General features: G+C 41.4%; 1 protein-coding gene across 12 annotated transcripts in view; it reads left to right on the top strand.

Moving 5' to 3' along the window:
- FOXP1 (forkhead box P1) overlaps window positions 1–26,457 on the top strand; it is a 625,652-nt gene that overhangs the window by 445,930 nt on the left and 153,265 nt on the right. The window contains exon 1 of one of the 12 annotated variants that reach the window (XM_070359719.1): window positions 8,679–8,798. The exons of the other annotated variants lie outside the window; for them this stretch is intronic. The gene's annotated coding sequence lies outside the window, so the exon portion shown is untranslated. Of the gene's footprint in view, window positions 1–8,678; window positions 8,799–26,457 lie in introns of those variants that run through there. 12 annotated transcript variants of the gene reach the window in all.

Consider the following 26,457-nt stretch of genomic DNA (forward strand, 5'->3'; position numbering starts at 1 on the left):
GTTGCTCCTCTTTTTGGTGGAGAGGACTCTCCCACTCCAGCTTATTACTGGGCAGTGATAGAGCTAGAGCAGTAGTATCCTTGGAGCCTAGGAAGTGCGGTTAGTGGGCCTTCAAAGAACTCATTTGCCATAAAGTACCAGAATCAGTCAAGCTCTTCTCACATTTCCGAGGAGACTATTTTAGGGAGCAACAAGAGCAGAATAGATCAATTTACATTTCTGCTTCTTCTACCACTGTAAAAGCACTTATTTGATGAATTCTCAGGGCCGGTTAGACAGTCTCAGCAAATACAGTGATGGGAGCATAGAGCCAGCGTCTGTTTTGTTTATTATGGGGATCGTTTCTACACTCAAAGCTGCATTCCTATCTTTTCATTTATTTTGCCTGCCTTTTAATTCCCTGAGTGTGATTTAGAGGAGTCCATGCGTCGTTTTGTCGCAGTGGCGTTGGAAGTGTGTATTTCTGATTTAATTCCTGCAGTGTGAACTCAGAACAGAGGGCCGGGAGACTCCTGTGCCCCAAATTAGCTGGGAGAACTTGGACAATCAGCTCAACATCTCTATGTAGGCCCCAATTTCCTCTCCTGTAAAATGGGACTGTTCACTTCTTATCAGGGGGTATAATATAATAAAAGGAAATGCCCAGCAGATGTGAAAAAAAAATTTAAACACCATGTACCTTTCATTTTTATTTTTAATCTGAAATTAACATGCAAAATCAGGATACTGCCATTTTCAAAGTTGTTAGCCTGCATTCATCATATTTCTAGGTGAAGTATCTGAAAGTGATTATAGGTAATAAATATCTTTTTTTAAAAAACTTATTGCAGAGGCAGTTTTTCCACTGTTAATGAGGGTAATTTGACTTGGTTGAAGGATTGCAGTTCTTAAGAATTAATGCAGTAATCCAATTCAAAGATTTAAAGAGATCTAAGATTTTTCACAGGTCGCGTGCTAGTGAATGTGCTGCTCTCACATAGCAGCTAATGGACTTGAACGCCAGTCTGTCATTTACTGTTCCCTCCCCAAGAGCAGCTATGCCCTTGGTGGTGAGTCTACTCTCCAGCATTGCAGGTTATTTAGAAGTGTGGTGCATTTGTAACACTTTTGAGAGATAGTATCCTATTCCTCTCAGTCCCTAATTACTATAAAAACTGGGGTTATCTTTCTTAATTACACGTTTGAATCCTAATCTGCTAAGGTCTGAAGAATATCAGACTCAGAGGAGCTGCCTTCTCACCTCTTTTTTTCAGAGAAAGGCCTTGTATTTTGTTTTGTGTTTTTCAGTGTATTCTTAAAAGCTAATTCCTGTATCATTTTATTTGTACCTATAGGTTAATTCATGTGAAGACAAAGGTTACCATGCATGGTATTCATAACTTTCCATTTTTGATAATGAGGTGCTAAGAACAGCTAACAATATTTTGTAAAGCCTTATTTGTAAAGCATGGTAGAAATGCTCTTCTTTCCCAATTCCATTATGTTTCCTAAATTTGAAAAAATCCCATTTTGAAGCAATTAGAAGTCTGTTCTTCTCTTTCCACGTGTGTATGTACTCAGGAACCTTTGTTCCTTAATTAGGAAAAGAACTAGAGCTCATTAATTGTGGTTCCAAGTGATGTCTGCTCGATTGTTGGGGCACTGATACACTACAAAGAAAGATCTAGTCTAGATCTGAGAGGGTACCAGCATTTCTGAGAACCAGTAAAAGATAAATGGGCAGCAGAGGGTCCTTGTATGGTCGACCTCACATCCTGGCCTGTCCTTGAGGGCCTGGCTAGCTGCTCATCAGTTTTAAAGCCACAGAAATGTATGTACTCACAGAAGGGGGGAAAGGGAGAAGGTGCAACTTAGGTAGAAATATAGAACTTTGCCTCCGTTTAAAACCTATGATCTTTAAAAAAAAAAAAAGGAAAAAAGAAGTCAAGAATCTCTTTCCGATTTTTTGATACTTAGAGGACCTCCTCTAGATGCCTGTAGATGTTATTGAAAGTGAATGAATTGCTGGCAAACATGATAGAAGACAGATATCCTAATGTTTTCCAGGCTGATTTTCATTGCTGGCATGAGCACAGGAGGCATTGCAAGAGTTTTGAAAGCTAAAACTCCCAAACTGAATTGGCAAATCCTTAGGCCCGCATCTTTGTCATCAAAAGAGAGCCCTAATTTCCACGACAAGAACAGACACTTCCCCAGCCTCCAAAACAGTTAATGCATCTACATGTTCCCAGAAATATGAGTAGTACAAACGGTAGATGCTTCTCACTCGTCAAGATCTGGGTTCCAGAAACAGGGAGGTGAGCAACTTGAGTGGAAACTCTCTGACCACGTAGATGATGTTGTCCTGTGGGTTGGCTGGCCTGGCGAGGGAAGGCTGAAATGAAGGATGAGAAGAAGAAAGCCAAATGTCAGTTTGGAAACCATACAATGGAAATATGCACCTAATTTGAGGGACAGTTGCTTCTCTTCCAGAAGATTCTGTCCAATCAGATGGCTACCATCCCTGCCAGAGGATAAACTGCCTTTACCCTTTCATGTTGATGGAGACATTATTAGCAAAAGGGAACACTTCATAAAGGTGGCAGAGATCTGGCAAGTAAAGGCGTGATACCATTTCCCCTGTGCTGATAATGGTGTGGATCAGAAACAGTGAATGTGGAAACAGATATTTCCCTGAAATGTTCTACCATTTAAAGAGACATGTCCAGCTAGCAGACATGTCTCTCTATATTTTTACATAATATAGTACATATTTTATATAATATAATTTATATATGTATATTTCTCCATCAGTAATCTTTTTTACTTTGTATTTCTCAGAGAAAGAAAAATCGATTTTAAAATGTAAAAACCTGTTCTTCAATTGACGATGCAAAAATCTCATTGCAGTATTTATTCCAAACCTGCTCTCATAATGTTCAGTCAAGGAGAAAACAGCAAAAAACAGTTGTTGATGGACTTAGCACAGAACTGGATTAAATAAGCATTAGTCTACTGAAGCTGATTACAGGAATATGAAAATGCAGTATCTTAATGGTACATATTTTTATGTGGCAGCTCAGTTGCCTTTCATTTTGCAGCTAATATGTCTATTCTTATGAGTCATTTACTTCTTTAATTACCTTTTGCAGGCAAGGCACCATGGTATATTAATGTGAATGATTTTTACTGCCAGTTTATCATACAATGCCCCAGAAGTTGAAAGGCGTAATTGACTTGGAAGAACAGCTCATGAAGGAAACAATATTTAGTTGACAGTTTTCCTTGTACTCTCTGTTGACGTTTATGAGTTTACACTATGCTAAAGGAGTAATAAACACAATTTTCTTTCAATAACAGGAAAGGGTAGCTTCTCAAATACATTTGTGGAAAAATACATTTGTTCATTTCTTGAATAATATGGAAATAACACATTTCCAGTGATAAGACCTCTCAGATTGCCAATTGAATTAAACCTTTGAAGGTGCATTTATAACCTGTCTCAGAGCATTAGGAGATATTAGGGTTCATGTGATTGAATCGATTTAATGAATATTTAAATTATAGACAGATTTGGATAAATCATATTTAAATCTGGGTGTTAGAGGAAGACTATTTGACATCATCCTCCCAATTTCTAGAGGGAAGTAAAGTGGGAAGGGAGCTGGGGAACTGTCTGGAGGAAGATTTTCTTTCGCCTAAAGCGAGGGGAAGTCTGACATTACATTTTAGGGGAAAGAAAAGGGGGCCCATCAGTACAACTCCTTATAAGGTCTGGGCTTTGAATGGTTAAACTCAAGACCTGGGTGGATTGCTGCTGTTCTGGGGTCTGGAATGGTGCCTTGAGTTGATGGGGACAGTGAGCAAGTGCTCTTGTTTTTGACCATCATTTCCAATGTTCCCTGGGCCCTCCACTGGCTCGCTGGCTTTGGGTAGGCCCTGGTTTGGCACATCGGTTTCGAGGGAGTTAAACTTTTCACAGTTTTCTGGATTGTTTGCAGTTCAGTCCTGTGCAGCATAATGAAAGTTTTCTAGCCATCTGTTGTTAAGCTGGCGGAGAGCAAGGCCAGTATATCCAAACAAAGTTCTGGCCTGCTGTAAACGGAACCTGTCGGTTTAGCATAGCTTTCCTGACCCCTCCAGCGAACGGGGCAGCCCTTGGTACCAGGCACTCACTGCATGGAGCTTTCAAAAGGGAACTATTTTCGGGGTGGGGGGTGAGGGCCTGTTTACTTTTTCCCTCCATGTTCCTCTCACTGGCTTGGACTAGTTTATACTTAATCTTTAAATGGATAAATGGTTCCTTGTGCCCCCTCCTTTTTTGGAGAAGGAAGAATTTGGTCTTAATAGGAGAGTGTACCTTTTAGAACAAGGTGTGAGTGTCTACAGTGTGTGCGTCAGGCACCAGCAATTTAAAAGTGTTCTACCCAGTAGTTCTGTTTCACCATTTTGTCTTGCAGGATTTGGGGACAAATAGTCCAGGTGATACAAGCTCCTATATTTATTACTTAGCTTATATAACTAAAAGTGTTTCATAACTTTAAAAGGACTCCCACCCTCCCCTTTCTTGCGCATTTTATATTTATTATTAGAAGTTTAGTACACGGCATAACTTAGAGAATAGCCATTTGAATGTGCTCCTAGCTCTGTGGGGTGTTCCCTATCCTCGGTTCTTATTTACAAGGTATATTATGTATGTATGGCTTTTAATTGCCCAGCTTAGCCTTAGAATCGTACCACTGTTTTGTGTTATTCTGTAACACGTTTAATTCTTACTTCCTGTTTCACAGTTTGCTTGGCTCTGTATGAAACATTCCTGCACATTCAGATCCTTGATGTACATATATGTCTGTCTCAACACCTGTCTAAACCTACCCCGAACTTCTGTGGGTTTCCTTTTGTTAATGACACCTCATAGGTGCTGTTGTATTTTTATCTTGGTCTTGCTGCAGTGTATTTCCTGTCCAGCATTGGTTACATTTGTGCTCTGTTAAGAGAGGGCTCTGGGGAGCCATTGTCAAACCTCTGTATCCATCTCAGTTGATTAAAATATCCAGGGAGAATGGCCACTGTCACTGAATAACTGTGTCAGCCACTCCCCTGGCTGCCTTAGCCCCTCCGGATGAGAAGCAGGCCACAGCCCCACATAGTAGTTACAAAGAAAAAAGGTACCGAAAGGATGCACGTTTGTCTAAAGGACCAACAGGAGGGGGTTTGGAGTCAACTTTAACTGCGGTCCAGGAATGTACATGGGTCAGGGATACCATAAATGGCGGTGGGGGGCAGAGGGACAGCCGAAGAACCAAAGGGATAAAATAGGAGATACAAGGCTTCTCCTTTAAGGGACCAAGAGTTTTGCAAGAGTGAAAAATATTCAATTTAAAATTTAAATGAATGCACTTACTTGGAAATACCATACAGTCATAATCTGTTTGTAAGGTGACTGACATATAAAGTGCTTTTTTGTTTTAAGGTAAAAAAAAAAAAAAATGTATTCGGGGTAGAGTTTCGGGTGTAAATGTCAGGTGCAACGTAACGTGTGTTCAAGAGTCAAGCAAATAACCTTGGCATTTAGGACACTGCCTTTTAGAACATGAAATTGTTTTTTGTTGTGTGTTCTTTTCTTTTTTTTTCAAAGGAGGACTACATTAAGGGGTCACCTATTAGCTGTGTTTTTGCTGTCTTAAACTCAGCCCTTCTGTCTATTAAAATCAAACCACTGTGTAAACATTCCAGTGTTGTTCTTGGTCTCTACAATGGCCACGGGGATCAGGTTTCACCTGCCTGCACATCTTCAAGCAATTAGAGCAATTAGCGTGAAGCCATTTCACATTCAAGGATTCAAGGTCTATGGTGACATTCAAGTCCAGGAGAAGTCTGAAAGGGAGAGAGAGGAAGCGGCCCAGAGCATGGCTACTCTTCCATGGCCCTAAGCAGACAATTTCTCTTTTAAAAATGGTAACTCTTTAATGATATTGTTATGAGGTTTTTAAAGGACAGATCAAAAGTTGTTTATATCAAAAAACCCCAACAGTCATTTAATTATACTAATCAAGGTCTTTATACATGGCAGATTTTTTAAAAAGACTTTTAATGGTCGTGAGAAATGAAGTGTTCCTGTTCCTTGCATCACCATGGGGGTGACAGCATTCTTTGCAGAGCAAAGATGCATTTTATAATATATAAAGGAATTTGCATTGCGCTTTACATGGTAAACCTCCCAGTTTGGGGTAAAGGGAACCATTATAGCTACGTCAAATATTTAGTTGGCAGACTTTTGGTGAGTAAGTATTAAAAGCAACTTTTTTTTTTTTTTTTACACTTGGAGAAGAATAGTGGCAACTTTCATATATGGAACTTGTACAGTTTAAAGACAAATGACCAACTGAGCACATCAGACAGCTGTGTAAGCGTGACCGAAGGTGCCTTTTAACAAAATCAGCTCAGAATCTGGGAGGGTTTTTGTTGTGTTTGTTTGTTTTGTTTGTTTTTCGAATGTGTAGCTTAGTTACCCAGGAATCTTGTTTGCATGAGGCAAACCCTAAACTGATTACAGCTTTTTAAATTGGTTAGTAGATTTTTAAATCCACATTGCACTGTTGGGTTATTATGCAGAGATGAGAGGAGGGGCTAATTTTCAAAATCCATGGGTGCTGCAGAAAAGATCTGGCTCTGTACTCCCTGGAGGTGTTTGCAATCAGGAGTAACTGCAGGCTAAATTATAATTTGGAATTCTGTTGCCCTTTAACCTGATGCTGCCTGTTCACGTCCAGTGTTTGTTAACAAACAGCTCTAAGCACAAAATTGTTGGGAGAATTACTTTTTCATTATACGCACTGACTTTAATTAGAATAAGCGGCTTATTTTTAAAAGAAATAATTGTGTGCCTCTAAGAAAGTTCTTGCCATAATTCCTTTATGAAATTGCCTTAGTTGACTTCAAAGCGAGTAGGTGTTGAACAGTTCTCTATCCATCACCCTGAACACATCTATCTGTGTGACGGAGTCTGGAGCATTCCTATTCATTCGGTAATGAGCCATTTTTAGGTAACCGGACTGCTTAGAGGTCTCTCACAGGGCTCAAAGCACTAGAGCTCTTCTGTTGAGGGCTGGCTTTCCTGGCGCCCAGGCTATGTGCCTTTTGAAACTGCATTACAGATCAGATGCAGATGATGCTAATACCATGCAGCATGCTGGACACTGAGCACGGTGAAGGTCTGTTTCCCTTGCCCCTTGGAAATGGATTGCTAGGAAGTCATTTGCAGCGTTTGTAACTAGACTGGCTGAGTTAAACAGGAACATTTGAATTGGACACTCCACCCCTTCTAAAAGTGGAGAGGCAGGCATCTAAGAGCTGCAGGGCTCAGAAGGGAGGTAAGGCAGTAAACCAGATCCCCCCCCCCATCTTTTTTTTCCTCCTAGCCTTATCCTCTGTTTCTCTGATCTGCCTTTTGAACTGTTTTTGTGGCTGATCAGTTCCACCTAATATGCCTCTTGATTTCTGCTATTGTAATACTCAGGCGACATGCTGTTCTCTTGGTTTTTATAAGCTTTAGATGCTTCTGCCTGTCATATTCTGGCGGTTTATCTTCAGCGTCTGGATTTGCTTTCAGACTTGAATGTCTATCAAGCTGCCGTTGCTTTGAATGTGAGATCAAAAGAAGATGAATTCCAGTAAAAAATTTCCTTCTATGAAGAAAAGATTGGGGCCTATGTAAACATCCCACTGACAGTTCCCAGTGAGTTATTTTCGCCGAGTATTAGCACCTGGATGACAGACAGTCCAGCATTCCACGCTCAGTAACGAATCAGTTGCTTCCATGGCAGAGGAACATTGCCACACCAGCAGTGCATTTTTAGAAGGGATCCTTTTTCTTCCTCTTCCCCCTCCCCCTTGTCTTTCCCTTCTTTTTTTTTTTTCTTTCTTTGAATATGGCTGTTCAACTCTTCATCCTATTTTTCAAGCTGACTTCTCTGCCTTCAGCAGTTTACTTTTCTTCACAATATCTGTCAAGTTACTCGGGTGACGGAAGACAGGACTTTGATAATTAGTTTGGGGAGGGTTCCAGAGTGTTCATGTAGACAAACCAGGCATCTGGAGATAAACAGGTAGTTGGGTTGATTGCAGAGAAAAGGAAAAGCAGCAAAAGCAAGCTCAAGGGCATGTCCCTGGAATGCAGGCGATGTGTTCTTTAAAAATACATGTGACAAAATCCTCTAAAGTCTGCAGAATCTGAATTTTCTTTCTTCCTTTTTTCTTCCCCCCCTTTGAAGCATCCTGCCTATGTTAATGTCATCACAAAAATATCTCATGAGCAGGTTTTCCAGAACCCGTGTCGCTGTGTGTTCTTCTGGGTGAATGAGCTGTGTTTGGCTAGGGCTTGGACTAGCCAGGGCGCAATTCTGATGCTCTGTCCATGCTTGCAGACCTGGAGTGATTTAGATACAGTGTAGCCTGAATAGATTTCTTTAAGTGCTAAATGCAACTTTGAAAATTACCTGCAAGCTCCAACTGATCTTTCAACTTTGAAAGTGAAGAATTACTTGAGGAATTCTTGCGGTTTCTTTGTCATTTAGTGAGAGCCCGGGCAGCTACTGTGGAGGCAAGCGTCCCTGAGGTTGCCTACAAAGGGCAATGTTCCAGTGTGTTTTCTCCTCGAGTGTACTTCAGCCGCACAGGACTTCCTGTTTATTCAAACATCTTTTTTACCACTCGGCAACCCCCGCTTCACAGAAACAGCCAGAACCATCGACAGCAAGAAGACGGAAATCCAGAGGCAGACAGTGCGAGCTCTCTCGGTCAAAGTCTTCATTTTCTCTGTAAGTGTCCAGAGGAAAAGGAAAGGAAAGGAAAAAAAGAAAAAAAGAAAAAAAAAGGAACATTTTGCTGGGTGAAACTTTTAAAAGTAGGGATCCACTCCTGCACGGACATTCTCTGAAGGGCAAAATTAGATGATCCAACTTGTTTACTGTTCTTCCCCCCCACCACCCTCCCACCCCCATCAAAGCCGTTTTTCTTTTTAGAGCCTTGAGAGGACCGCTTCTTTCTAACTCCTTAGTGATTCAGTCTTGCTTTCAAATGTGTCTTCGGGTAGTCTCAGCTAAGTCAGCAGCCGCGGGTTGTCAGGACCGGTTTAGGGGCTTGAACGGAGATGAGAACCTTGCTCTGCTTATTTGTGATGGTGTTTTGTGTCGCCTTCTTTTCCTTCCTGTTATCACCAGGAGTCGGGGGGTGTGGGGACGGTGCCTTGGTAATTCTGCGTCTCCCGGCTTGTCCTCGATGCATGCGTCGTGACCCCGTCGTCGTTTGTGCATCGGTCTTGATAATATTTGTACCAATTTCATGCCAATAAAAGTCAGACTGCTGAAACAAGCACGGTCATTATCTCATTCATATTACTATTGTTTAAACGGAGTGAACTGCGAAAAGGAAAGAGAAAGCCCGCCTCACTTTCTGAGATGGTTGTTAACTTTGATGTGGGAAGGGTCTTTTCAGAATGCTCATCGTGGATAATTAGGATGGCAGGGAGAGCCCTCGGACCAGGGCTGCTGCTTCTCTCTGTGCCCAAGAGCCATGTGGTTGCTCCTGGGTCCTTTCTCTTGAAATGACTTTTTCGACACATGGCTTGTCAGTTTTTTAAATAAGGTTCCACCTTTTCCTGTCTGCTGTGGACATCCCTTGGGCTCCCCTCCCCTCTCCCCACACCCCTCCCCCAACCCTGACCCCCAACTTTGGTATAATTGGTAAGCCAGGTGCTAATTTTTTTTTTTTTTTCTATGTACTGGTCAGGGAATAGACAGGAAGTAGAAAATTAGCTCTTTTGATCTGAAGGGAATTGTTACTACTCTAAACCTTGTTTGTTAGTCCCCAGACTAAATATACTTAAATTTTAACCTCTAAATCAGCCATCTATTAGAACAGAAAAAGAAGTAGGCTCGGCCATTGTCCCCACCTCTCAAGGAAGAAACATTTCTATATATAAAATAAGTAAGTGCGTGTGTGTGTATATGTGTATGGCTCTTGCTAGGCTGACTTTTTCATGTTCAGAAGTTGTTCTACTTTGCGAGGAAAAAAAAAAATTATGTTGAGACTGCCTTAAGGACAATTTGTATAACAGTAGGAGTAATTGCAGGGAAAATGGAAAGAGTGACTGGAGATATTTACTCAGATGTTAGTGTAGGTGTGGGGGCCGAAAACCCAGTGTGGGAACAGTGGGCTGCTTTTCTTGGTATCGCAGTCTATTTGATGACCATCAAATTTCCCAGCTCGCTGGTTTTGTTTTTTCTGGATGGCATGTTTGATTATTTATCAGAAGGGGAAGGGAGTAGCTGAAGCAAATAAACATGTGACCAAGTTCTGTTTTGTTTTCCACTCAGAAAGCCATGCCCTTTAACAGACATACAGAAAAGAATAAATGCATTGTTTTATGATAAAAGGAAATTATATGTGTCATTTTCTTTTTTCTAAAGGCAACCAAGTTAACCCTTAAGACTCAGGAGCCTATATGCCTTCTGAGAGTCTGCCCAGCTGTTACTGAGAATTAATCTATTGCGGTGGATGATTTTATGGCACAGGATTTCCCAGGATTAGTTGTTCTGTAGTTTGGCTTTTCTAGGTGCTTTTCTTAGTTCTGCCTGCCTCAGTAGCTCTGTTTTTATGATGTGTGTGAGAAAGAGAGAGAGTGTGTGTGTGTGTGTGTGTTTTAAATAACGATGCCATTGGGTAAATCAGCAGTTCTTACAGTTTTGTTGAAGGCTATATTATGACTTTCCATTGAAACATAAACAGCTCAGTTAAAGGAAAATATACCAGAGTTTCTGTAATCAGTGAGCAGCAACATTTTATTAGTGCCCAACTTTTGCTTCTCTCTTAAAACGTGTCAGGCAGGTGGTATCCTTCAGAGAGTCTACTTGTAGGTTTCCAAGATACCCTCAAAACATCTTTCCATCTTTACTGTTATGACCTGCAGGGCTGTTGGCCGTCTCAGATCAAGTCCTCTAGAGACCTTGGGAAGGTCTCGAGTCTACATGAAATGTAGATTTTTTTAAACAAGCAAACCAAAAAAAAATGTTTTCTCTTTGTTTTCATCTTCTGGCAGGGCTTGCATCAGTGCCTGGCGACATTCTTTATACATAGGCACGCACTGACCTACATGTACATGCACAGACGGGCACGTTTTGTAATAACTGCAGCATGATTTTGTGCAGGGGCTGCCCCCTGTGTCCACACCCTGAACAAACGATCCTAGCATAGTGCCTGGCCCGGTCATATCAAGCCCTTATAAACCACAGCTGAAAATCTGTTTTGTTGCCTATACTGTCTTGGAATGTGAATTGGAAATATGAACACAGAGGGATTCCCTCTCCATTGACTATATAAGGGAACAATGCAGTCAACCCTCAAACACAGTGTAGCTTCCATCAGGATCGCCCTGCTTGCCTGTGCCTGGGAGGTGGCTTTGTGCTGGAGAGGACAACCATAGAAGCACTAACCTTTCCACTGCCTGTCTTCGTCACCTTGGGTGACTCTCCGAAAGGCACTTGAGTTGGATCATCATACTTTGTACTTATACAGAGCCTTTTGTCTGTACAAATCAAAGTGCCTGACTAATGCTAACTCATTAATACTCGGAACACCCTTGGGACATAGGTAGGCTGTGAAGATGATCCCTCTTTTGAGGTGGGAAAACGTCCTCTTGTTAAAATAGTTTATAATTTCCGGGTGTGTCTGTATTTCATGGTCAGGCAAGACCTGAAAAGGGTATGATCTAGATGCCATGAGGAACATTTTTCCTGTGACATACTCAGCCCTGACCACAGGCAGTCTCATGAGAAAGTATTTTGCTGTGAAGAAACTGGACTGGAAAATAAATCTAGTGCGTGGTGTTGATGGAGATGGAAGGGAGGAACTGCTGGAGAGTAATCATGCTGACTTTTAATCTCTTCAGCATCGAAGTTAGGAGTTTTTGGGTTTTTTTTTTTTTTGGATACAGATAGGGCTAAAAATTTGATTTTCGTTTTGTTTCGCTTTAACTCAACGTGATGTTGGCAATTTAACTTCCACAAAAATCAAGTTAGTTGGTTCTTTGCAAAAAAACAGACACTGCTCATTGGCTGTGCAAAGTGAGAAGTTACTCTGTGGTTGTGGGCTTGGGGGCAAAAGATTTGAAACGTTCTGTTAACCCTCAGTGTCGCTGTGTGATTCTTGAATTCTCATGTGTCTTGGATTCCTTCCTATGGTTACTACTTAACAGAATAAAAATTAGTCACATGCCATCTGCAGTTTTAAGTCTACGTTCAGACCTTTTCTGGAAGGTTTCTAGAATAGGGTGGGGGTAGAATTTAGGTTGTTTGGTTCCCAGAACTGTTTGTTTGTTGGAAGCTAAACATAGAAATTAAGTTTGAAAAATCTCCATTCAAAGAATGTTTTTAATTTGAAAAAATGATTTTCAAAAGTGTGTAAATGATGATTCCAGTGTTGCTTCAGAAAAGTAATTTACATAAGCATGCCCCCAAATGTTGGCAGGGTATCATGTGTAGATGAGGCTATTACAGTTGACTTTTTCTTTTCTGAATTAACTTAGGCATTTTTCGTATCTTCTAAGAGGAGTAATCGTTTTTAAGTGCTTTTCTAAACTTGAAGTCTAGCTGAGTTTCAGTGTTGCGCTTGTTTCAGGTGTGCCTGGCAGTGACTCAGGGCTGCACAGAACCTCTCTACACACACATATATATGTATGTGTGCATGCTTTTTGGACTTCCCAGGTGGTGCAAATGGTAAAGAACCAACCTGCTAATGCAGGAGGCATAAGAGATGGGAGCTTGATCCCTGGGTCAGAAAGATTCCTTGGAGGAGGGCACGGCAATCTACTCCAGTCTTCTTGCCTGCAGAATCCCATGGACAAAGCAGCCTTGGTAGGCTACAGTCCATGGGGTCGCAAAGAGTCGGACATGACTGAAGCCACTTAGCATGCCTGCACATGTGCATCCTTTTTCCAGTTCCTTTCTACTATAGGTTATGACAAGATATTTATATAGTTCCCAGTGCTATACGGTAGATCCTTGTTTGTCTTCTTATGTATATAAAACTGTGTATATGTTAATCCCAAACTCCTAATTTATCCATCCCTCCCACTTTGCTAATCATAAGTTTGTTTTCTATGTCTGTGAGTCTATTTCTATTTTATAAGTAAATTCATGGGTGTCACTTTTTAAAATTCCACATATAGGTGATGTCATATGATACTTATCTTTCTCCAACTTAAAAACTTAAGTGCTTATTCGATATCAGATCCTAGGCTATGCACGTTGTATATATTAATTATGATATAGGGACTGTTATTTCTTCTCATTTTAACAGTTGAAGAAACTGAGGCACAGAGAGATTAGGTAACTTGTCTAGGGTCACACAGGTTGCAAGTGGTGGAGCTGGGATTCAAATCAGCCAGAATGACTGATGGACACTTCACGACCATGTGCTGCTTCTCTAGAAGTACATTAATGTTTTATAAAGTAAACCTGTCTTTCTTTGGAAGTGCTATGCCTCTCCCAAGGTCAGTAATTCCCCCAAATTCCCAGGGAATCCCTATTTCCTCATGCCTGGAGACTCAAGTTCCACCTTATGCTGCAGTGACCAGAAGTTCGAAAGATCACTGTTACCCCATGAGCACAAGTCTGTGAATACTATTGTCCATCTGATGAACACAGTTTTGTTTTTAACCTCCCTTTTAAGAAAATATTTCTTAATTTCTTGACCAGAGTTATCAGATCTTCCAAAAGGTCACTACAAAGTTCCTTTGAGTGTTGCTTAGATTAACTCACTGTATTCTTCTCTAGATATTTCTAAATTTTTCTGTAATGATCTGTCCTGTCTAGCATGTGAATGCAGCTCCCATGTGAATGCAGGAATTCCAAGTCCATGGATGTGTACATTAGGGGCCTTTTTGAGTTATGTCATTCTTGAAGTATAAAGGAAGGTATTCTAAGCTAGACTGCGTGACCTTGGGCATACTCGATAAGCTTTCTGTCTACATAAAACAATTTATAGCCAAGCCGGATACCGAGATTCCTCTGGGCTCATTAGACAATACTCTGATTTTCTCAGTGTCTCTCTAAAGGGGCTAAGCCAGTGAGTGGATTGAGATCACTGGGGAAGAAGAATCTTTGTTTCCCACAAAAGATCTTTTCTCATTTATGGGGCTGCGTACTGTAGCACCGCTGCTGCTGCTGCTAAGTCGCTTCAGTTGCGTCCGACTCTGTGCGGCCCCACAGACGGCAGCCCACCAGACTCCCCCGTCCCTGGGATTCTCCAGGCAGGAACGCTGGAGTGGGTTGCCATTTCCTTCTCCAGTGCATAAAAGTGAAAAGCGAAAGTGAAGTCGCTCAGTTGTGTCTGACTTCTAGCGACCCCATGGACTGCAACCTACCAGGCTCCTCCGTCCATGGGATTTTCCAGGCTAGAACACTGGAGTGGGTTGCCATTTCCTTTTCCAATACATGAAAGTGAAAAGGGAAAGTGAAGTCACTCAGTGGTATCCGACTCTTAGTGACCCCATGAACTGCATCCTACGAGGCTCCTCTGTCCATGGGATTTTCCAGGCAAGAGTACTGGAGTCGGGTACCATTGCCTTCTCTGGCTGTAGCACTAGTTTCCATTAAATAAGTAATTGTCATGTACAGGTGCTGTGCTAAGGGTTGTGTTTATCTCACATAATCTGTAGAATTTAACCTCTCTGTTCCTATGTTTCTGTATATGTTAACTGGGTATAATACTGCTTTAAAGGACTGTGAAAATTAAATGAGATCGTGTACCAGCACTGTTTAGTAGTTATCAGGCAATATATACTCACAAAATGGCAACTTACATTAGTATCTTCCCTATCCCCACCAGCCAGAAATCACAAGTTTTTAGGATACATTTAATTGGAAATGCAGATCAAAGCCACAGTAAGATGTCACTTCACACCCATTAGAATGACTCTTATCAAGAAGACAATAAATAACAAAGAGTTTGTGAGGATATGAAGAATGGTAAACTCTTCTGCACTGCTAGGGGGAATGTAAAATGGTACAACCACTATGGAAAACAGTGTGGAAGTTCCTCAAAAAATTAAAAATAGGGCTGTCATACAATCGAGCAATTCCACTTCTGGGTATGTACCCAAAGGAAATGAAATCATTACCTGGAAAAAATATCTACAGCCCCACCTTCATTGCAGCATTATGTACAGTAGCCAAGATATGGAAAAACAAAACCTAAATGTCCTTCAATAGATGGATGATATATGTATATATATATGTATACACATATGTATATGTATGTGTGTGTATGTACACACATATATACACATATATGTATGTGATATACATACATACACACACACAGGGAATAATATTCACCCATAAAAAGGAAATTCTGTCATTTTTAGCAACATGGGTGGGTCTTTAGAACGTCCTGCTAAGTAAAACAAGTCAGAGAAAGACAAATAGTTATAATCTTACTTGTATTTGGAATTTAACATGATCAAACTCATAAAAACAAAGGACAGGTGGGTGATTGCCAGAGTTTGAGGATTAGGGAAATGGGTGGTGTGTCAAAAGCTATAAAGATAAGTTTTGAGGATGTCACATACAGCATGGTGACTGAAGTTAATAATACTGTATTGTGTATTTGGAAGTGGGTAGCAGAGTAGATCCTAGAAGTTCTCAATCACTTAACACCCCTACCACCACTTAGACAAGTAACAGGGAGCTGTAGTAGAATGTGAGAATCTACAGTGGATTGTAAGCACAAGGGCCAGAAATCCTATTGGATCGCCCCGCCTGGAAGGTGGAGAAAGGTGGGTCGAACTTAAACAAAGGGGGAGCAGAGACACAGGTGTTGGACTGCGTAAACTGCAGCTGGACTTCAGTCAAACTGAAATCTATCCTCTCTCAGCTCAGTGTCCCCTTTGTTTGCTGTACGAACAACTCTTTCTGCAAAAGTCCGAGGTTGGCTCAGTTGAACCATGGAACGGGGACATGTCCCTACTGGGGCTTGAAGAAAGGATCAACGTCAGAGGATGATGGTGACAGCATCAGCCTCAGATGGTTCACCCTGGGTTGGTAATTGTGAGGGGCTTTTGGAGATCTTCCTGTCTGCCTGCTTGGGGATGGCCCTCCCAGCAGTAGAGACCCAGGATGCTGGTGGCACTCAGAGGCACCGCTGCTCCCTGGGGTCCCAAGGGAAGGATTCCACTACCTGAAGGAACTGGATGAGATTTTAGGAAAAGGTAGAATGTGTTTTTTTTTTTAAGATTTATTTTACTTTTCAAACAATTTTATCGAGATAACTTTGACATAAAGAAATAGTATGTGTATTAAGGTATACAGCTTGTTCTCATATAGCTGTACATTGCGAAAAGATCACCACACTGAAATTAAATAGCTTGTCCATCACCTCTATATAATTACCCTTTTGTGTATATAGTGAGAGGATTTAAGATGTATCCTCTTAGAAAACTCCACGCATGTAGTACAGTATTACTGAGTATAGTCATGGTGCCGTAGGTTACATTCGCAGAGCTTATTCATCTCTGAACCTTCCTGGCCTTTGACGAGTACCTTGCTGTCTCCCCTCCTTCCAGCCCCTGGCAACCACCATCCTACTCTGCTTTGAATTCAACTCTTTACAATTCTATTTATAGATCAGATCTTGGAATATTTGCCTGGGAAGGGTAAAGTTTAAATGGAGAAGATACTTGGATGCCAGGTAAATGCAGGCAGAGAACACAAGAGAATTACAGATATGACTATGACTCCAAGAGTCCTGGGAACAGGAAGATCTGGTTGGGAAAAAAGAAAGCAAGTCTTCAGTGTGGGGAAAAGAGGCAAATACGCTGGGACGTGTGATACTGTGGAAGGCTTTTTCTTTCATCCCTGAGGCAGTGGGGTGCACATTCATCTGTGCCTTTTTGGCTCCAGAGGACTGTGTGTCCATATGCCAGGATTACCCTTGGCCATATTTGGTCTAATCATTGACCTTGGTAGAATGTGAGTATCAAGTTCTCAGAAGACAATGTTTGTTTGTTTTTGTATTTCTCTCCTAACCACTCACTAGACTTGTGACCTTGGGCAAGTCACCAAACCTCACCATCTTAGCTTTTCCATTTTACATCGATAATTATAAATGTTTCCCTTGCTTGCCTTAGAAATGCTTGGGAACAAAAGAAAAAAAAATTTTTTTAAGTGTAAAGCAACTAACTGGCATAGTGCCTGGCACATAGTAAGCAGTTCAGTACATCATTTTTATTTTAGTAATTTTAAACATGGGGAGTTATTAGTTTCCCCTTGCCCCCGTTTCTAGATGTTCCTCATTTCTTTAAGTTCTTATGCAGGTGTGATCTTTGCTGTTTGAAATGACTGCTTTGAAAGTGTAAATTATTAGAAAATACTTGGATTTTTCTATCTAGGCTACCTTTGGCCAAGAGTGAGTAGTTCCAAACTTTTTTTTTCCTAAGTATTCTTTTGGCTGTAGCAGGTCTTAGTTTTGACACGTGGGGTCTTTTAGTTGCGACACATGGGGTCTTTTAGTTGCAGCATGTGGGATCTAGTTCTTCGACCAGGGATCACACTCAGGCCCTTGCACTTGCAGCACGGCAGCTTAGCCGCTGGACCACCAGGCACATCACAATTAGTTCCAAATTTTAGATTATTAGTCCATTTTGGTCTTTCTCCTCTTCCCATTTCTGTTTCTTTCTTTTGTCTTTTATCTCAGCTGAACTTGGTTCTCCCTCTTGTTTCTTTGCCTAAAATTCAATTAAGGAAAGAAAGGTAATTAGCAAAGGTGAATTATTCTAAGGGTTTAAGTTCCTTTTAGGGCATCAGAAGTACGTGTGGTTTACGTCACAAGAAGAAGAGGGGATATAGCATCATTTGCTTGGGCTGAAAATAAGTCCAGTGTTACTAGTAAAATCATAGGAAATTCTCCTTTATTTGAGCATGATTCCAGCCTGGTTTTTCTGCAGCTTTCAAAATTAGCAAGTCTCACTCCAAGGTATGAAAAGATAAGAATCTGGATTATTCATAATGAGAGTCACTGGGCTGCACCCTCATAAAAAGCAATTGCAGAAAACAACAGGTTATTACAGTGAGTTCATAGATCCCTTTGATTCATTTATTCTTGCATTTGACAACCCCCCCCCCCCCCCGCAAACCCCGTTTCTACTTTGGAACCATGGAAAAGGACCAGGCCAGTGTATTTACTCATTTTTGGATACAGTCTGGTCCTTCCTTAACAAGGGGAAATGGATTTGCTGCAGCATCCAGCTTAACATTTTAGACATTCTCTAATAAACGTGACTTCTGTTTGACTTCATTGCAATGCTCATGCTGCCTCCAGTCACAGCACCCCAGGCTGTGGTCTTGTCAACTCTCATAAGCTAGACAGGCTCAGGCTTGGGCAGTGCTTGAATGGAATCCTTCCAAACACAACTCAGGTGCCGGAGACTCGGTGGTGGTGATTCAGCGTCTGGCACTGACTCCAGCCAGGAGCAGCCAACGGGGGCCTCAGCAAGGTGGTTATAGGGCCCTATGTTAATAGGTATATGGAGTAAGAGTGTGATGGTGGGGCTTTTTCTCCCCTCTTATATAAGACTTCAAACAGACTTTCTGACTGTTGTGGTCATTAAACATTTCAGCTGCTTTTGCAAGAGGATCATAGATGTCCTTTTTCTATCTTATGAAAATTCCTAACTTTGACCTTATTTGGCAGGAAGCATCTTATACACACCTTAAAATAAAAAAGGTTATTCATAACTGCAAGTGAATATAGGGTTTGCTGACCCTTTTTCTGCTTCCTAAGTTTCCTTTGTGGGTGGGGCTTATAGCAAAATGCCTCCTCCTGTCTACAGCCTTGTGGTATTTCTGTGTCTCTTGTAGTGGCTGCATGAGATGGCGTTTGAACCCTGTAGCATGAATACTTGGAGAAGGCAGTGGCAACCCACTCCAGTACTCTTGCCTGGAAAATCCCATGGATGGAGGAGCCTGGTAGGCTGCAGTCCATGGGGCCGCCAAGAGTCGGATACAACTGAGAGACTTGACTTTCACTTTTCACTTTCATGCATTGGAGAAGGAAACGGCAACCCACTCCAGTGTTCTTGCCTCGAGAATCCCAGGGACGGGGGAGCCTGGTGGGCTGCCGTCTATGGGGTCGCACAGAGTCGGACACGACTGAAGTGACTTAGCAGCAGCAGCAACATGAATGCTGGTAAATCATGGCGTGGTGCAAAAGCACAGCTGCAGAACTGTTCTCCTTCCCAGCTTTTCTGAGGTGTTTTTAAAAAAGAAAAAGGAAATGACATTTGTCATCTTTTCTCCTAAGAAAATACACTCTAATAGATTGCCTGCATTTCCATACATACACAGACACGCTCCCAACTTACCTGTATTCATGTCTTTGCATTATTTGTTAGATTTTAAAGTAAAGCAAAGGATATATGACTATTAAATGTCATAACAGTGATCACCATCTTAGGTATAACTTAATATAAAACCAGGGAATTCCCTGGTGGTCCAGTGGCTAAGACTCTGTGCTCCCAATACAGGGGAGCTGGGTTCGATCTCTGATCAGGGAACTGGATCCCATGTGCTACAACTAAGACTCTATGCAGCCAAATAATTAAAAATAAATATTTTAAAAAAAAAGGATATAAAATCACATCAGTAAGGATGTGGGAAAACTGGCCTTGGAAGTAGATCTAGGGGTTTGAGCTGGTGTGAAACAGTAAAGAAATTGCAGTGGTCCAAGTGGTGGATGGGACGCTGTTTGGTGGCTTCATCTTTCCCCATGCCCACAGGTGGGGCAACACTGCTTATCGCTCTGTCTTTGCAATTAGGACAGTGATGACGATGGGGAACTTTGACTTTTCTGTTTCGTGTCCCTTTTGGTCTTAACTTGAACATGTAGTTTTGGAGAGTTGTAGGAGTGGGATGGTCTCTGCTCCAGTTTTTTACCATGTCTGTCCAGCTATTGTCTCATAAACTCACTTGCAGAGGCTGTGGCACATTTGGAGAAAGCCATGCCCTCTAAATACTCGCTGCTCTAGAACACCTTCAAAGTATAGGATGCTTTATGAAGCTGTCAGAGCTCTGAGAGTGGATGATGCTACATAGAACTTTTCTCTTCTAGGTCATTGATCCACATCCAGTACCCCAGATAATGTAAGGCATTGCTTGTCGGCCCCACCTGCTTTTAGTGGGGAGGAGTCAAGCGAATCAACTACCAGTGAACTAATGCACAGAGTCTATGTCTTTATTTGGACGTCACAGATTAGACCAAACAGTGACTGGTGAAAAGGTTCTTGGATGATTTTTCACTGGTTTTTGTGACTTTCTGTGTATTAAAGTTCAAATAGAGTGTGTTTTTGATTGTTATTTACTTAAGTGTTAGTCACTCAGTCATGCCTGCCTCTTTGCGACCCCATGGACTGCAGCCCACCAGGCTCCTCTGTCCATGAGATTTTCCAGGCAAGGATACTGGAGTGGGTTGCTATTTCCTTCTCCAGGGGATCTTCCCAACCCAGGCATCGAACCCGGGTCTCCTGCACTGCAGGCAGATTCTTTACCAACTGAACTACGAGGGAAGCCCCCATGTCACCAGTAATGACTTAAGAGTCTGCTGTGGAGCTATCTTTCTTTGTGTATCTAGTATTTATACAGTCATTAGAATTGAAATTTTCCTTGGACACCTAATATTTTCATATTGATAATGGCTGAATTTCTTCTGTGAGATTAGCTCACTTTTCCATTTTCTTGTGATAACCAAGTTGCTCCATTTGTAAATTCTGTGCATATTGTTTTCTCGACTTTTTGTGACCCCATGGACTGCAGCATGCCAGGCTTCCCTGTTGTTCACTATCTCCTGCTCAAATTCATGTCCATTCAGTCAGTGATGCTATCTAACCATCTCATCTTCTGCCATCCTTTTCTCCTCTTCCTTCATCATCAGGGTCTTTTCCAGTGTGAGGAGGACTCTGCATCAGATGGCCAAAGTATTGGAGCTTTAACTTCAGCATCAGTCCTTCCAATGAATATTCAGGGTTGATTTCCTTTAGGATTGACTCGTTTAATCTCCCGTGAGGTTCAAGGGATTCTCAAGGGTGTTCTTCAGCACCACAGTTTGAAAGCATCAATTCTTTGCCGTTCAGCCTTCTTTATGGTCTAACTCTCACATCCATACATGATTATTGGAAAAACTATATCTGTGACTATTCAGACCTTTGTTGGCAAAGTGATGTCTTTGCTTTTTAATATGCTGTCTAGGTTTGTCAAAACTGTCCTTCCAAGGAGCAAGCGTCTTTTAATTTCATGGCTACAGTCACCATTCACAGTGATTGGAATCCAAGAAAATAAAATCTGTCACAGCTTTCACTTTCTCCCCTTCTAATTGCCATGAAGTGATGGGACTGGAGGCCATGATCTTAGTTTTCTGAATGTTGAGTTTTAGCCAGCTTTTTCACTCTCCCATTTCACCTTTATCAAGAGGCTCTTTAGTTCCTCTTCATTTTCTGCCATTATAGTGGTGTCATCTTCATGTATAAGGTTGTTGCTATTTCTCCTGGCAGTCTGGATTCCAACTTGTGATTCATCCAGCCTGGCATTTCCATAATGTATTCTTCATATAAGTAAAATAAACAGGTGACAATATACAGCCTTGTCATACTCCTTTCCCAATTTTGAACCAGTCAGTTGTTCCATGGAAGGTTCTAACTGTTGTTTCTTGACTATATATATATATATTTTTTTTTTTTTTTTGCATTTTTTGGAAAACTCACTGCCTTGGAATGTTTGCTCTGTGCAAATGCTTCTAGTTCTGTCAGCCACTGTCATTTCTTTTCTTAAAGTAACCTAACAGACCTGCTTTTCATCGTGTGCTGGATGCTTACCATGTCCAGAGCAAGGGGGTGATGGAGTTTCCCTGCACACTCATTTCTGGGTAATACTACAAAGCGATCTTCAAACTGGGTTCCATGATGAGTATTCCTGTTAATATGGTCATTAGTTGCTGAAGTTGGACCAAAATAGCAGATTAGGCGAAAAAGCTTTCTAGAGGACTTGAGTTGTCTATAGAGATTGAAAAATAGAGGAGAGAACATGACTTCTTTCCTACTAAACTTCCCATATGACTTTTTATTGCTGGATTTTCTTCCTACCCAATCTGTGCAGTGACTGTTGATTAGCCTGTGGAATTGTCTGAGAAACAAGTTTGATCTTGAGGGGTGGGGAGAATCTAGGAAAAGAAACTAGAGGAAGGGTGGCTGACTCAGACCAGCCTTTGAAGCTGGAAATGGGACAGCTTCTCAGGCATGCAGGAAGCCACCAGCCCTTCTCCACTGGCCAGTAGGGCATGTGCTGTCTTTGTGCTGAGTGCCGAGAGCCTCATACTAGAATGAGATCCACTCTGAACAGCTACAAATGACCTGTAGGAAGAAGAAACACTTGTTCAGCGTTCGCAAGTAGTTTGAAACAATTTCAGATAGAGGAGCACGTGGATACATTCTGTTTTCCTGTCCCAGTTCTTCCTCAGAAAATAAAAAAAATGTGTTTGAGCTTTTAAGAATAGCTAATTAGTAACATCCTTGCATCTTAGCTCAATTCTAAAATTATTCTGGCCAACTGATTGAAAGCTCTGTTTATATAAAATTGTGTCCCATAGAATCTTCTGAGAATCTTGGATTACAGATAGCAGCCTATGACAAGTTGGCAAACTTATCCTGTAAAGGGCCAGGCAGGAAATACTGTAGGCATTAATAGTCTCTGTCACAAGTACGTAACTCTCTTTTGTGGCCTAAAAGCAGCTATAGGTAATACGGAAGCAGATGAATGTGACTGTGTTCCAATAAAACTTTATTTGTGGACACTGAAACTTACATTCCATGTTATTTTCACGTCAAAAAAAATTTTTTTGTTGTTATTCTCCCAACTGTTTAAATAAGTAAAAACCATTCTTATCTCATGGGCTGAACAAAAACAGATAATGGGTTGGATTTGGTCCCCGGACTAAAATTTGCTGACCCGTGACCTAAAATGCAGCCACAAAATTAAAAGACGCTTACTCCTTGGAAGGAAAGTTATGACCAACCTAGATAGCATATTCAAAAGCAGAGACATTACTTTGCCAACAAAGGTCCGTCTAGTCAAGGCTATGGTTTTTCCAGTGGTCATGTATGGATGTGAGAGTTGAACTGTGAAGAAAGCTGAGCGCTGAAGAATTGATGCTTTTGAACTGTGGTGTTGGAGAAGACTCTTCAGAGTCCCTTGGACTGCAAGGAGATCCAACCAGTCCATCCTAAAGGAGATCAGTCCTGGGTGTTCTTTGGAAGGACTGATGCTAAAGCTGAAACTCCAGTATTTTGGCCACCTCGTGCGAAGAGTTGACTCATTGGAAAAGACCCTGATGCTGGGAGGGATTGGGGGCAGGAGGAGAAGGGGATGACAGAGAATGAGATGGCTGGATGGCATCACCGACTTGATGGACGTGAGTTTGCGTGAACTCCTGGAGATAATGATGGACAGGGAAGCCTGGCGTGCTGCAGTTCATGGGGTCATAAAGAGTCGGACAGGACTGTGCGACTGAACTGAACTGAACTGACCTAAAATGCCACAGTGCTTCATATTTTTTTAAGACTTCCATGTGTCAGTACTGATCTCAAGCCTCATGATCAAGTGTGTTACATTAAAAAAAAAAAAATTATTTTCTTCTACTGGCTTGCTTTTATGTATATGCACACGTTTACTCAAACCATATTTTAGGTAAACACATTGGTGTTTCTTGAAATATGATAAACATCTTTTTTGAATGTCGGCTACTTTGATCAACATGCTAAACATAGTGTACCTCACAGGATGCCTCACCCCCAAATATAAGCACCTGCTATGAACTCGAGATGTAAATACCTCAAAAGTGGCAAACGTGCTTATGTAAAATGTAATTTGTAAATAACAGATGGCACTTATTTACTAGGAATGGGAGGCAGTGATGAGAATGAAGTCATCTGGAACCAAAAGAATGAAAAATGCATCAAAATTGTCCAGGTCCCCAGTTAGGGTGAAACTGACTAGCATGCTACCAAACTACAACCCAGCCCCAGTCCCCCTGAGTCTCTGTGCCCAGCGTAGGCTGTGGTCCCCGGCGTGCCTACCACAAGGTGCCTCCAAGAGACTGAGGCCTCAACGGCAACCAAACAAGAGAGGGAGGCAGTGTATGTCTTCTGTTCCTGTTAGCTCGCAGGGCGATTGATTTTAGCTTTTGAAGAACGATAAATAGAATTGTGTGCAGCTGGGCTGTAAGTGGCTGGCTTTATCAGTTGCCTCCATGCTGACATCTTCAACCTGTATCTTTACTGTAACCCACAGGCCTGGCCTTCAAGTACAGCACCACGTTATCCAAGGCCAGGCGATTGTCACATCTGTTCTAAAGCAAGTGTTGACTTAACCCAGCCCAGGAAACTGCCACCGAGAGAAAAAGGTCTCCAGAGATTGTATGGGACCTTTTAAGTTACTTACGCCAACAGTTGGCCTGCAACTTGAGTCACAGCTGAAACCAGTGTTTTACAAGTTCTTATTTATTCATATTCTCTCTCTCACACATACACAGTAGCTATGTGTATCTTTATTTGGAAGCCCAAAGAATCTACTTGTATCTTGAAACAATATGTCTTAAAGAGACCTTTCTTCAGTCACGACTGAGATGCTATTATAAAAATATAAAAAAATCCATCCTCATTTCTTGGCTGTGTTGGGACACATCTCTGAGGTTCAGGCAGTAGAATCTGAGATGAAAGACATGAATCTACTTTTCATGATTTTGGTGCATGAAACAGGTAAAATTCACTATCAAGTCAGCATGTGTGGGGAACAGATTGCATCCAGGTCTCCGATGCAGTTCCCAAATGGGATTCGACCTGTCATTCCCATGTTTTTCTGACAGTGACTTTGACAGTAAGCATCTTAGACTCTGTACACATGGTAGATACTGGGGATTTGTATGATAATGATGATAATGTCAAATACATAGTCTCATACACAAAGGATTTATTTTTCTTCTTTTTGGTGATTTAAAATCCAGATTACAGTGATTTAAATATCATGGGAATCCGAAAAGCAAATACCCTTTAATGATTGATTTCATTGCACTTTATAAATTCTAATAAATTAGGCTTTCACATTCTGGCTGAGACCTCAGTTGACTTTTTTGAAGGGTGTGGAGTATTAGTGCTTTGCCCCACCTTTGTTCTCATACTGATGAGGAGGCCAGGGAATTATTATGGGATAATTCATAACACTTCATATCAAGATAAATAATTCCTTGCACTAGCGTTGTCTCTCTATCCCAATATTTGAAGTTGTTTTCCCTGTTTGTGTTCATTTTGAGGACAAAATCTGCTGTTCAGTTGCAGAGTCATGTCTGACTCTTTTGTGACCCCCATGGACTGTGGCCCACCAGTTTCCTCTGTCCATAGGATCTTACAGGCAAGAATACTGGAGTAGATTGCCATTTCCTTCTCCAGGGTATCTTCCCAATGGTGCCAGTGGTAAAGAACCCACCTGGCAGTACAGGAGACATAAGAAACGCGAGTTCGTTCTGGGTTGGGAAGACCCCCTGGAGGAGGGCACAGCAACCCACTCCAGTATTGTTGCCAGGAGAATCCCATGGACAGAGGAGCCTGGCAGGCTAAAGTCCATAGGGTCACAGAGTCAGATACGACTGAAGTGACTTAGCATGAATGCATGCATTACACATTTTCATCATTTGTTATTTCTTCAGTAGTTTGACTAAAATTTCTTTCATGTTCATACAAGATCCTCAGTCTTTTCTGTTCCTGTGCTTCTATCTTTAATTCTCTTCTTTGCTGGGGCTTTTGTCTGAAATGCTGTGAAAAGGCTGGCGCTCTTAACGTGACTATGTAATTCGATATATCCCATGTTGGGTCTGAAAACTATGTTCTACGCATAAATGACTTTTCCCTTCTTCCCAGCAGGAAAATTGCAAGGATTCCAGTAGCTAATTTTGAGATGTATAGAGCCAGCTCAGTAAACATTTGTTGAAAATTTAACTTTGAGTCCTATGCTTTCTCTTGTTGAAGTGCATTTATGAGAACATGCTCATATCAGAATAGTTTCTTTGTGTGTATCAACTTTTTTTAAGGACACTTAATAGTATGCCTTTTGCTTAAATGAGAAGCTTATTGTATAGATTCTCTGAGAATTGAGTATTTGAAAATCAAATTCCTGCTCTCCAAGTATTTGATGAAACATGGTAAATTATTTTAACAAATATTTGTGGCTCTGGAGTTGCCATTACTCTGATTTTCTTGGCTTGATCCCTTTTGGTCTTAGATGGACCTTACCTTTCTCTTCCCCACCATATCTTTCTCCACACATTCTTTTCACATTCATCTCCACACCTTCTGTCTGCCTTTCCAACTAGTAGCCAGACCCTTCT

The sequence above is a fragment of the Bos mutus genome, chromosome 22 (assembly GCF_027580195.1).
Source record: "Bos mutus isolate GX-2022 chromosome 22, NWIPB_WYAK_1.1, whole genome shotgun sequence".
Taxonomy (NCBI): Eukaryota; Metazoa; Chordata; class Mammalia; order Artiodactyla; family Bovidae; genus Bos; species Bos mutus.